This window comes from Alexandromys fortis, unplaced genomic scaffold, assembly GCF_014885135.2.
Source record: "Alexandromys fortis isolate MF-2015 unplaced genomic scaffold, M_Fortis_MF-2015_v1.1 scaffold_398, whole genome shotgun sequence".
Taxonomy (NCBI): Eukaryota; Metazoa; Chordata; class Mammalia; order Rodentia; family Cricetidae; genus Alexandromys; species Alexandromys fortis.
Genome location: NW_026068533.1, coordinates 369,291 through 379,977, shown reverse-complemented (window position 1 = coordinate 379,977; position 10,687 = coordinate 369,291). Strand labels below are relative to the sequence as shown.

At 35.8% G+C, this 10,687-nt stretch overlaps 1 pseudogene; it reads right to left on the bottom strand.

Annotated features, from left to right (window-relative positions):
* Positions 1 to 9,549, bottom strand: part of LOC126495839 (adenosylhomocysteinase-like) — a 12,021-nt pseudogene extending 2,472 nt beyond the window's left edge.
* Positions 9,550 to 10,687: the final 1,138 nt, after the last annotated feature.

The following is a 10,687-nucleotide window of genomic DNA, read 5'->3' as shown; positions in this document are numbered from 1 at the left end:
AGAGAGAGAGAGAGAGAGAGAGAGAGAGAGAGAGAGAGAGAGAGAGAGAGAGAGAACACTTACTTTTAGGGTTTGAAGTATTCTGTTATTTTGGCCTTTACAGTTGCTGATAAAGATGTGATGTAGTATTTGCCTTTGTAGTTGGGTTGGTAGTTTCCTTATGGTATTTAATACTATTTCTTTATATTTTTTTCCTTTTTCATAGCTTATGTATGGTCATATTTATTTGGGATTATAATAGAGAATCTAATGTTTGAATGACCTTTTTCTAGATTTAGAATTTTTCTTTGGTTTGATCCACTGATCTTATCCCAGAGTTCTTGGACAATGTGGTAACAATCTTTACATTTAAAATTATTTATATTTAAATGTATTATTTCATTCATTTCTCTTGCACTTCTGATATTATTTCATTTGTATTGTCAAATCTATTAGTGGTGCTTTCTCTATTATAAATATCATTTTTAAAATTATTTTTATGTTAGTTTATAAAGCAGTAGGTTTCATTAGGAAGTTTTCACACATATTTGTCATTGAAACTCATACTGTGATTTTTTTGTTAGATTCCTTGAGTAGTTCTTTCCTACATTTATATTTTTTCTACATTCTCAATTTTCTTGTTGAGTCTTGCTTACATGTTGGTGACTGCTCCATCTGTTCATTTTGTCATCCGTTTTTGTAACTTACCCTCTATGTTACTGACTCCTCTCTAGGTCCTAGATTGAACATGACTGCTTGTTCAATTATATTGTCTTTGAGAAAAATTTATAGTAAATGTCTCAAATTTTCATGTAACATTTTACATATTTCAGTATCTTTGAATTCAGTAGTTGAGAAGTTTTGGTTACTTGGTGGTATAATCCTGATTTGAGTTTACATATTTCTTATATTTCTATGTTTAAATAGAACATCTCTCTGTTTGGCCTGGTTTTCTAGTTTTTCAGGGATAGATATTCTCACTACTGTTACAAATTTCTAACAAGACCAGCTTAAGGAAGGCAATGTTTATTTTAGCTCATAGTTTGTGAAAGGATGGATATGAGGAAGGCATGACTGCTGGACTTTGAAATAGCTGATCACATTGCATCTGAACTCAGGAAGCAGAGAATGATGAGAGCTGGTGTTCAGCTCACTTTCTATTTTTTCTTTTGTCTCACTCAGTGGAACAGTGCAATCCATTATTAGTGTAGGTCTCTGTCTGAATGAACTCATTCTAGAAACTCCCTCTTAAGCAATCTTGTCTCCTTGGTTATTCTGGATCCAGCCAAGTTGGCAATCAATATTAGCTATCACAAATCCACCCCTTGTCAACCTGACACTCACAAACATTTTAAGCTGTGTTGTTTTACCCCTTGTATTCATAAGTTCATGGTTTCCTAATGAATAAAAATTCATTCAGTTCAGCTTCCACAGTTATAGTCTTCAGCAGCTCCAACTCTGTTTAGAAGTTTCAGTGTAGAGCCTTTTCTGGGACTGACATGAGCTTTTCTTGATCATTTCTAGAAGTCTTCTGGTAGAACTTTTAAGTTGCTTAAGTATATCATATCATCTGCAAACAGGTATAGTTTGATTTCTTCTTTCCCCAATTGTATTCCTTTAATTTCCTTTTCTTGCCTTATTGCTTCAGTTAGTACTTCAAGCACAGTATTCTAAGTAATGCATATAATGGACATCCCTGTCTAATTCCTAACTTCATATGCATTACTTACAATACTGTGCTTTTGACCACTTAATTTGATGTTGGCTGTTGATTTATATTTAGCTTCTTTTTTATACTTAAGTATATTCTCTCTAGTCCTATTTTCTCTAACTTTTTTTTTTCACAAAATCATGTTGGATTTTTGTCAATGGCTTTTTTTTTGGATCTTTTGAGATATTCATGTGCTTTTTGTCTTTATGCCTATTTATGTGGTTTAATGCATTTATAGACTTGTGTATATTAAACCATCTCTGTGTCTCTAGGATGAAGCTAATTTAGTAGTGGTAGATAACACTTTTGATGTATGTGTGTATTTATTTTGCAAGTATTTTATTCAGTATTTTTGAATCAACATTTATCATGGATATTTGCCCTTAGTTGTGTTGTTGTGTCTTTACTTGTAAAGACATTACCTATATAGTTAGAATGATACAGGCTTCATAGAAATAGTTTGGAAGTATTTCTATTTTTGAATAGTGTAAGGATTGGTTGTATATTCTTCTTTGAAAAGCCTGATAGAATTCTGTGTGAATCCATTTAGGCCTTGACTATTTTTTTGTTCTTTGTTGTTTTTAGCTTCCATTTGCTGCTGAGTAGAATGTATATACTTTGATGTTTGGGTGGAATATTCTGTTGATATCTGTTAGGTTCATTTGATGAATAAGGTCATTTATTCAGAAATAAATCTAAAATCAGAATGTTTCTCTGCTTAAATTTTCCTCAGATGATCTGTCTATTAGAGAACATGGACTGCTGAAATCACCTATTATTAATATGTTGACTTTGATCTGTATCTTTAATTTCAGTCATAAACATTCTATGAAACAGGGCACACAAAATTTAGTACATATATGTTTTAGATAGTAATGTCTTCTTGGTAAATTTTCTCTTGATTAGAATGAAGTGTTCTTTTTTAATCTATTCTGATAAGCTTTTGTTTGAAGTATATTTTCCCAGATACTAGGATAGCAATCCTCTTTGCTTCCTGATCCCATTTGATTGGAGTGCTTCTGTCCATTCATTTGCACTAAGGTGGTATCTACCTTTAAGGTTAAGATATATTTTATTAAGATTCAGTATGCCTGCCTTTTTTGACTGGATAAATGAGGTTGTTAATGCTTAGCATTATTATTGAAGGGTTTGTGTGAACTATAGTCATTGTGTTATTTTTTTGGTGTTATTTGTATTCTCAGTAGTACTTGTATTATATTAATTACAGCTTTATTTTTATTTCGAATAGTCTCTTGGTTATGCTCATTCCTTTCTTTAGGCTGAAATAATGCTGCCTGTATTTTTTTTCATTTGTACTAGATGTAATTTTTTCATGGAAACATTTTCTTTCTCCCTCAAATATGCATATAATTTTCTAGGCACAATAGTCTAAGTTGTCCTTTAAGGACTTGGATGCATTGTTTCAGGCTCTTTTGGTTTTCAAAATTTCCCTTGAGAAATAACTTGTTATTCCGATGTGTTTTCCATTACACGTGATTTGTGTTTTCTTGATGCTTTTAATATGCTTTGTTTACTCAACCTATTTAGTATTTTAATTGTGGTATGACATGGAGTATTAAAAAATTGGTATTGTCTATTGGGTATGTTGTGTGCTTCTTGCTTTTGTACAGGAATGCCTTTCTTTCTTAGGGGAAGTTTTATTCTATGATTTCGAAGGTTTCGTCTATGCCATTGATCTGGAATCTTCTCTCATTTATTCCTATAAATAAAAGGTTTAGTCTTTTCATAGTATCATAAATTTCCTGTATGTCCCTCAGTCCCTACATGTGTACATACATTTTTAATATTTTCATATTCTTTACTTATTTCATGTAGATTCTCTACTTCATCATCAAGTCCTGATGTTCTACCTCCAACTTGATTCATGCTACTTGTAAAGGTTTTCTGTGAATTTACTAGTTGAATTATTAGGCTCTTCAATTGCATCTTTATTTAATCTTGAATCTCCTTCCACGTTTTTATATTTTTATTGAATTGCATTTTCAAATCCAAGATCATCTTCATTTACATTGGTCTTCTGTTTGGGTTTTCTTGGGTATCACTCATGTGTTTTTTTCCCATTAGGTTTGTAGATATATTGCTTTCTATCTTCTTAAAATTCTTTGGAGAAGCTAATTTATGATTGTCTTTTTAAATTCAGTTTACTAGAGTGCATTTAGGTAATTCTCACTGGTGAACATTTTTATAGGAATGATGAATTTTTTGGAGGATACTATATTTATCTAATTTTGTATTTTGCAATATCTGGGCATGAGGATTCTAGTGTTTGTGCTCTGTTAGGCCTAAGAGTTAAATGTGCTTATGCAGAATCAAGTCAAACAGACATAGGAGATTGAGCTGGTAGGTGGGATGTGTGTCCTTGGTGTTTGAGGACAAATTTGGCAGTTGGGGAGAGTTCATGGACGACAGAATCAGACAGTCTCACTCAACCTGAATGCCGACAGGGAATGTGAAGGATCTGACTGTGTGGAGATATTAGATGTGGCAGGAAAGAATGTAAGAGCCAGAGGGGATGGATAATACCAAGAAAATCAAAGCTCTCCAAATCACCATGATCAAAGCACATATGAACTCACAGAGACTGAGCAGCATGTACAGGGTCTGCATGGCTCTGCATCAGGTCCTTTGTAAACATATTATGGCTTCTAGTTTTGGAGTTTTATGTGATCCTTGGGTGTGCGAATGAATGAGTCTATTTCTTTTGCTTTCTCTTAGGATATTTTCTTCTCTCTGCTTTTGTTCAATTTTCCTGTGTTAGTTTTTGTTTCATCATTTGTCCAATTCTGTTGTGCTAGTTTTTGTTTTTATCATATTATATTATTTTATTATTATTCCTTAGAAGTATTTTGGCTTTCTAATGAGAAACAGAAAGGAAATGTGTCCAGAAGGGAGATCAGGCAGGGGAAAATTAGGGGCTTAGAGGGAGGAACACCATAATCAGAATATATTATTTATTAAAAAAATCTATTTTCAAGAAGAGGAAAAATAATGGATATAGCATGGGCACAAATAATCCTTAACAGCCCGTTTTATCCTGTTGGGTTGCTTCTATTCTTCTGCTTATTCTACTTCTTTTACAAGATTTTTGAGTTCACACCTCTGAAGTAGCTGGGGATTACTTATGAGATAGCCTGGAAAGGTATCTCTTTATGAAAACATTATTACTGTGATATGTTTGGTGTCTTAGTCTTTAAGCAAGATCTTAGACTATGCAGCGTCCACACAGGAGTCCTCAGGTTTGAAGTCCTATACTGTTCTACATTTCATAAAAGCTACACATCTTTACTGAATAAACGAATATTTCTCCTCTGGAGAAGTTTACTGTGTTACCTCTGAATAATTTGAAATTCATCAGGTTGGAATTCATTCCTCATTATAAACATGGATTACAAAGTTGTAGAGTAATTATTCATATTCTAGATAATGAATTATTATGTATTAGATGTACAAAATAAATGCTTACATTTCGCTATATAATGATAAATTCTATTTTAATTTGCAAGCTAATATCTATTTGCAGTACAAAATAATTTACTCCCTTTAAATGCAGGAGGCTCAGTGGAAGCAACGCAATTGAAAAGTGATGTAATGGAAAATGTAAATGTTTTATGATTCAGTGATCAGAGGACACATTTGGATAATTTTAACAATTATTCCCAACTGAGTTTGAGGGACAATGTTTAAAACATAATTTCTGACACATTTTAATATCATTTTCATTATGATACTTTTGTTATATCTTTGTTGTATTTTTTTCTGAAATTCCTACTTGGCACTTAGAATCTGCATAGTATAAGACACAGATGTTGGTACTTACACAATGGCTCTTAAAGATTGTAATTCTCTTCTGAGGTTGTAATTACCATAAGAATGTTGTTAATGTGTATGAAGTAAGTTATGAATTAGGACTGTAAGTAAGAATAAATTCAAGCAAAACATCAAGCATCCATATCTTTGACCCTGTGGGAAAACTGAAATGTGTAGCCAATATTGTCACACTATATACATTTTGTGCAGTAAAAAAAAAAAAAAAAATTCAGTGCTATATAACATAATATGTTTGTAAGGAAATATTGATTATAAGATAGTTCTATGGTTCATAATAATGCCTGAGCTTTCATGACTGTGTTTTGTCATTAGCAAGAGGTAACAGAGGGTAAGAATGATTCCACATGCGAAACAAAAAGGCATAGATGAAAAGTAATGGAATAATGTAATTAGGGTCAGAAAACAACTTTAAAGGTGAGCTCTAAAGCCAATACTTAAGGGATTAAAGCATTAAAAATTGAAAAATAGCTATGATCTCTTCAAATATATTGAACTTAAAATGCCATGAATCGTGCGTAGTAGTTTAAAAAGAAGTAAATGCTTTTTTGGGCCTATTGCATCGTACCAATGAATAAATTTGAAATTGTAATTGTTAGATCATTTAAATGAGTTTTTTCAAGGTCATCATAAATACCAGTCCAAGCATGGTGTTTCTGCAGCTGTAAACACACACACACACACACAATTGCATGTATGCACACACACGTGTGCATACATCCACACACACATATACATGATCTGGATACAGAATACATTAGATATTCACAAGGATAAAATATCATATAACCGTTCTGTGTTACATAATATAATGTGCTAATTTAAAAGTTTTAATAATGACTAAGTCTTTATATAAACTATCATTTTAGACTAAATTGAAATTTTACCAATTTTTTTCCAACACTGAATCATAACAAATCACTTTAAATTCAAGATATCATATATGTTTACTATTTAGACTTATAATTTATTATTTAGAAAGGCTGAACATCAAATCATGTAGTTCAAATACACAGGCTAGACATACTTGACATGGCTGAGTTGCCAACTCCATTTTATATACAGACCATTTACCAGCAACTTGTTGACCTACAGAAAACAATGCTGGTAAAGATCAATGTCCTTTGTCACCACATTCAGTTTCTAATTATTCTAATTACACCTAGTTTTCCTTCTGTCCCTGAATTCCCTCTGTATGGCCTAATCCAGAAATCTTTGTCAAGTGTGGAGTTGGGTAAACAAGAGTTATACAATGTGGTTTTACAAGGCTAGCCTTACATTTTGTTTTACATTAAGCAATCCAAGAAAAAAAATGCATTCCAAGATACTCTTGCTAACCTTCTTCTTCTTCTTCCCACTTGGGTTCTCAGAAAGAAAGTCATGTAAATGTGACCACCTTAGATAAAGAAGACACATTGGGAAAAACAGTGACCTGTCCCCCTTTATTCTTGCACAAAGCTATTGGCTTTGTTCAGTGAGCTCCATGGTACCCAGGACATAAAGCTGAGAGCCCAATGCTTTCTGGGCCCTCAATAGTGGTGCAACAACATGACCCATGTGTATCTGGTACCCAGCTGTCCTCAGTACTTTGCTCAATCTAATGGAGCCTAGGGGCTTGTTTGTCCCTGCTGCCTCTCTTTAAGTAATAAAATTTGACCTGCTTAATTTGTTATGTGGGGGCCCTGTCTTTGAGGAGCAGACAGAAGAACCTCTCCAAGCAGTTTTTGTTTCCATTTTTGTTTGTTTTCTTTCCATCTTTCTGATGCTTATAGCTCTGAAATATCCAAATGCCATATAAGAAAACACTAAAAAGTATGTTTTTTCGTCTAGCTGAGAAATGACATTCCAGTAGCAGTCTCTTGTCTATTTGTTTTTTTTTTTTTTCTGGCATCTCTCAATAGCTGTCACTTTTCCTTTCCTGGTCATATCTTACTTTATCTAACTGCTGTGAAATAGGGACCCAAAGTACCAACCTCAGTATTGTGAACTTTAAGAGATGACCCAACAGTAAGTAAGCCAAACTCTCAAGAACCTTCACCCTTTAGTGGCTCCTGCCCTTTTGTAGGGCTCCTTCACAGGTCTCAGGCTGAGACACCAGTAGATCCATAAACCAAGAACATGGAGCTAAAGACCAAGTGAGGGCCTGGATGGTAAAGTGTATGGGCTTCTGATCATTGCTAGCAGTTTACAGTCAAGAGTCTATGTATCCTGTGGATGGCTTCTTCAAATCTCTGTCTTTACTGGGGCTTCTCAGTTCCCCTCTCCACATGTAGAACAGTATGAGAATACAGCAGAGGCCAAAGGCTGAGTGACCTGTCCCAGGGGGACACAGGCAAAACAACTGCAAAGTTGGTCCCATTTGTTCTTCAGGAAGAGAAATAGGGTCTGGAGTAAGGATAGCAGCTGGAAGGAGAAAGGCAGTCCAGGCTCTCAGCAGTTTGCTGTGGGACATCGGTCTGTAGCCTGTCAATTATATTTTAAATAAACTCTGATTGGCAAGTAGCCAGGCAGGAAGTATAGGAGATACAACCAGGCAGGAAGCAGAGGCAGAGTGATGAGAACAGGTTTCTGGGAAGAGGACGGAGTCCTGCCCCCACCACAGAAGAAGCAAGATGTGACTGCCTTGCTGAAAAAGGTACTGAGCCATGTGGCTAACACAGATAAGAATAATGAGTTAATATAAGTTGTAAGAGTTAATAAGAAGCCTGAGATAATAGTCCAATCAGTTTATAACTAATGTAGACCTTTGTGTGATTTATTTGGTACTTAAGGATTGTGAGAACCAGGAAGGACAGAAAACCCCAACAACAGCGGTGGTATTCATCAGGCTTGCAGGAGCCATTACTGGGCATGCCCAGTTACTGGGCCTTCTTTTTTGTCTCCTTGCTCAGCTTCACATTCATCTTGTTGAGGTGGGCTTCTGCCACCATCTCATCCAGCTTCTCAGGCAGGAAGTGAACCCCAACAGGGATCTTGTCTGGATGCATTCACAGCAAAATTCATGCCATCATCTGATTTGTGAAGGAGTTGCTCATCAGAAAGCTGGGGTATCCCATGGAACACCTGAGTTGACAACAACTGAGGTGTCCCATGGACCATCAGCCATCAGGGTGATGCAGCACTTATTCTTCAGCCAGTAGCAGTATACCTGGTATTTGATGCTTACCTTCTTCATAGTGTTCTTGTTGAGCCCCTTCACGCCAATCTTTGCATCAAAACGTGCAGTGTTATATACAATGGCACCTTCATTTGTTCAAAGTGCTGACCCGGGATCATATTAACATAGCCTGTGGTGAAGACAAATATGTTGTCCTCCTTATAAGCCTTGTCCATGGTGGTCATCTCACAATAATCCAGGGCAGCCAGCAGAGCACTGATGGGGTCAAACTTGGTGATGATTACTCAGGCCCGGAAATCCTGCAAGGCCCAGGCACACCTCTTGCTCATGTATCTATAGCCTGCTACCACTGTCACCTTGCCCACAATCATCACATTTGTGGTCCATTGAAAGCCACTTGTAACTTCTGGTTGCCATGCAGGTTATCAAGCTTGCTCTCTGAGACAGAATCATTTTCATTGATAACTGTTATCTTAAGTATCCCATTTGCTACCATCTTATAGAGGTTATAGACCCTAGTCATAGCTATCTAAGAATTGTCTTAGATACCTGCTAGAAGCTGTGGGTACTTGATGTGGAGAATGTTGGTAAGATCATCACCATTATCCAGAATCATGTGAAGAGGTCCATCTTTGAAATGCAATATGTACTCAATGAACTATATGTACTCATCTGTTTCACTCTTCCAAGTATACAATGAAATGACAGCCTTGGCAATGGAAGATGGCTGCATGATCCATATTAGAGAAGAAGTCATAATTGGACCACTGTACCTTGGCACTCATGGCCAAGTCGCAATGAGTATAGCAGTCGCCACAGGCACACACACCCCCAGCCAGCAATGCATCAATCCTTCAGGGGTATGGAGGTCAAGAACACCAAACCTGCATTTCATACTTGACTAGGCCAGAGTCTTTTGGCCCCAGGTAGCCAGTCTGTTTGTCAGACATGATGTCAGTGCTGCCTCTAGGACTGATGAATTTAGCAAAAGGGGGCAGTTGGTGACAGGCAGGATCAGAGTGGCTATTCTAAATATATGGAAGCTTTTTGAGATGTAAAGACTCATTGTTTCTAAACATACTTTTCTCAGCATGTGGAGGTGTAGACAACAGTCTTTAACTTCATAGACACCTAAAGCATAGTGGTGTGAAGAACAACCAGGTCACATCTCTCTCTTCCTTACCTACCTCCACCAGAAGTCTCATGTAGACTCAGAGCTGACACATTGATAGCATAATAAACACACACACACACACACACACACACACACACATAGGAAAAAAATCACATATTCTAAAATGTAACCTTTATTTGTTGAAGAAATTCTTAATGTTTTACTATTCTATACACACATTTTTTCTGTGAGGCTGCTCTTCTTTGGTGTGTGTTTGTGTGTGAGAGAGAGTGAGTAAGAGATAGAGATTTTGTCTGTACATGGGCATATGCATAGGTGTGTGGGTGCATGCACATATGGATGCACTTGTGTGAAAGCTAGAGGTAGATGCCCAGGGTCTCCCTCGATGCATGTCCAGCTTACTTTTTGAGATGTAGTATCTCACAGAGCCTGGAACTCACCACTTGCCAGCAAGCTCAAGGGATCCCCTTTTGCCTCCCTGGTACTATCCAGCTTTTATATTTGTGATTTTTAAATTCTTTATATTTATTGTGAATTTTGATTTTATCAAAAACAAAAGTATGGGAAAAATCTTTTAAAATATAGCATTTATACAAGTAAACATTGTGAGGTATTTCAAATCTTGCCAAACTTAATCATCCTAAAGAGGAGGAAACACCAAGTGGAATAATAAATTTAGTTGAAATCTATTGTCTCTTAGGGACATGGAGGGACTGATTGGGACCCAGTCAGATCACCAAAGGCTGTGTACCATAGTTCACTATTTTTCCAATTATATACATATATATTTATATAACATACATACATATTTATGCGTGTGTGTGTGTGAGTGTGTGTATACACATAGTCTCTCTCTGCTAAGAAAGTTAATCTAGAGGAACAATTGCTTTGTTAAGTG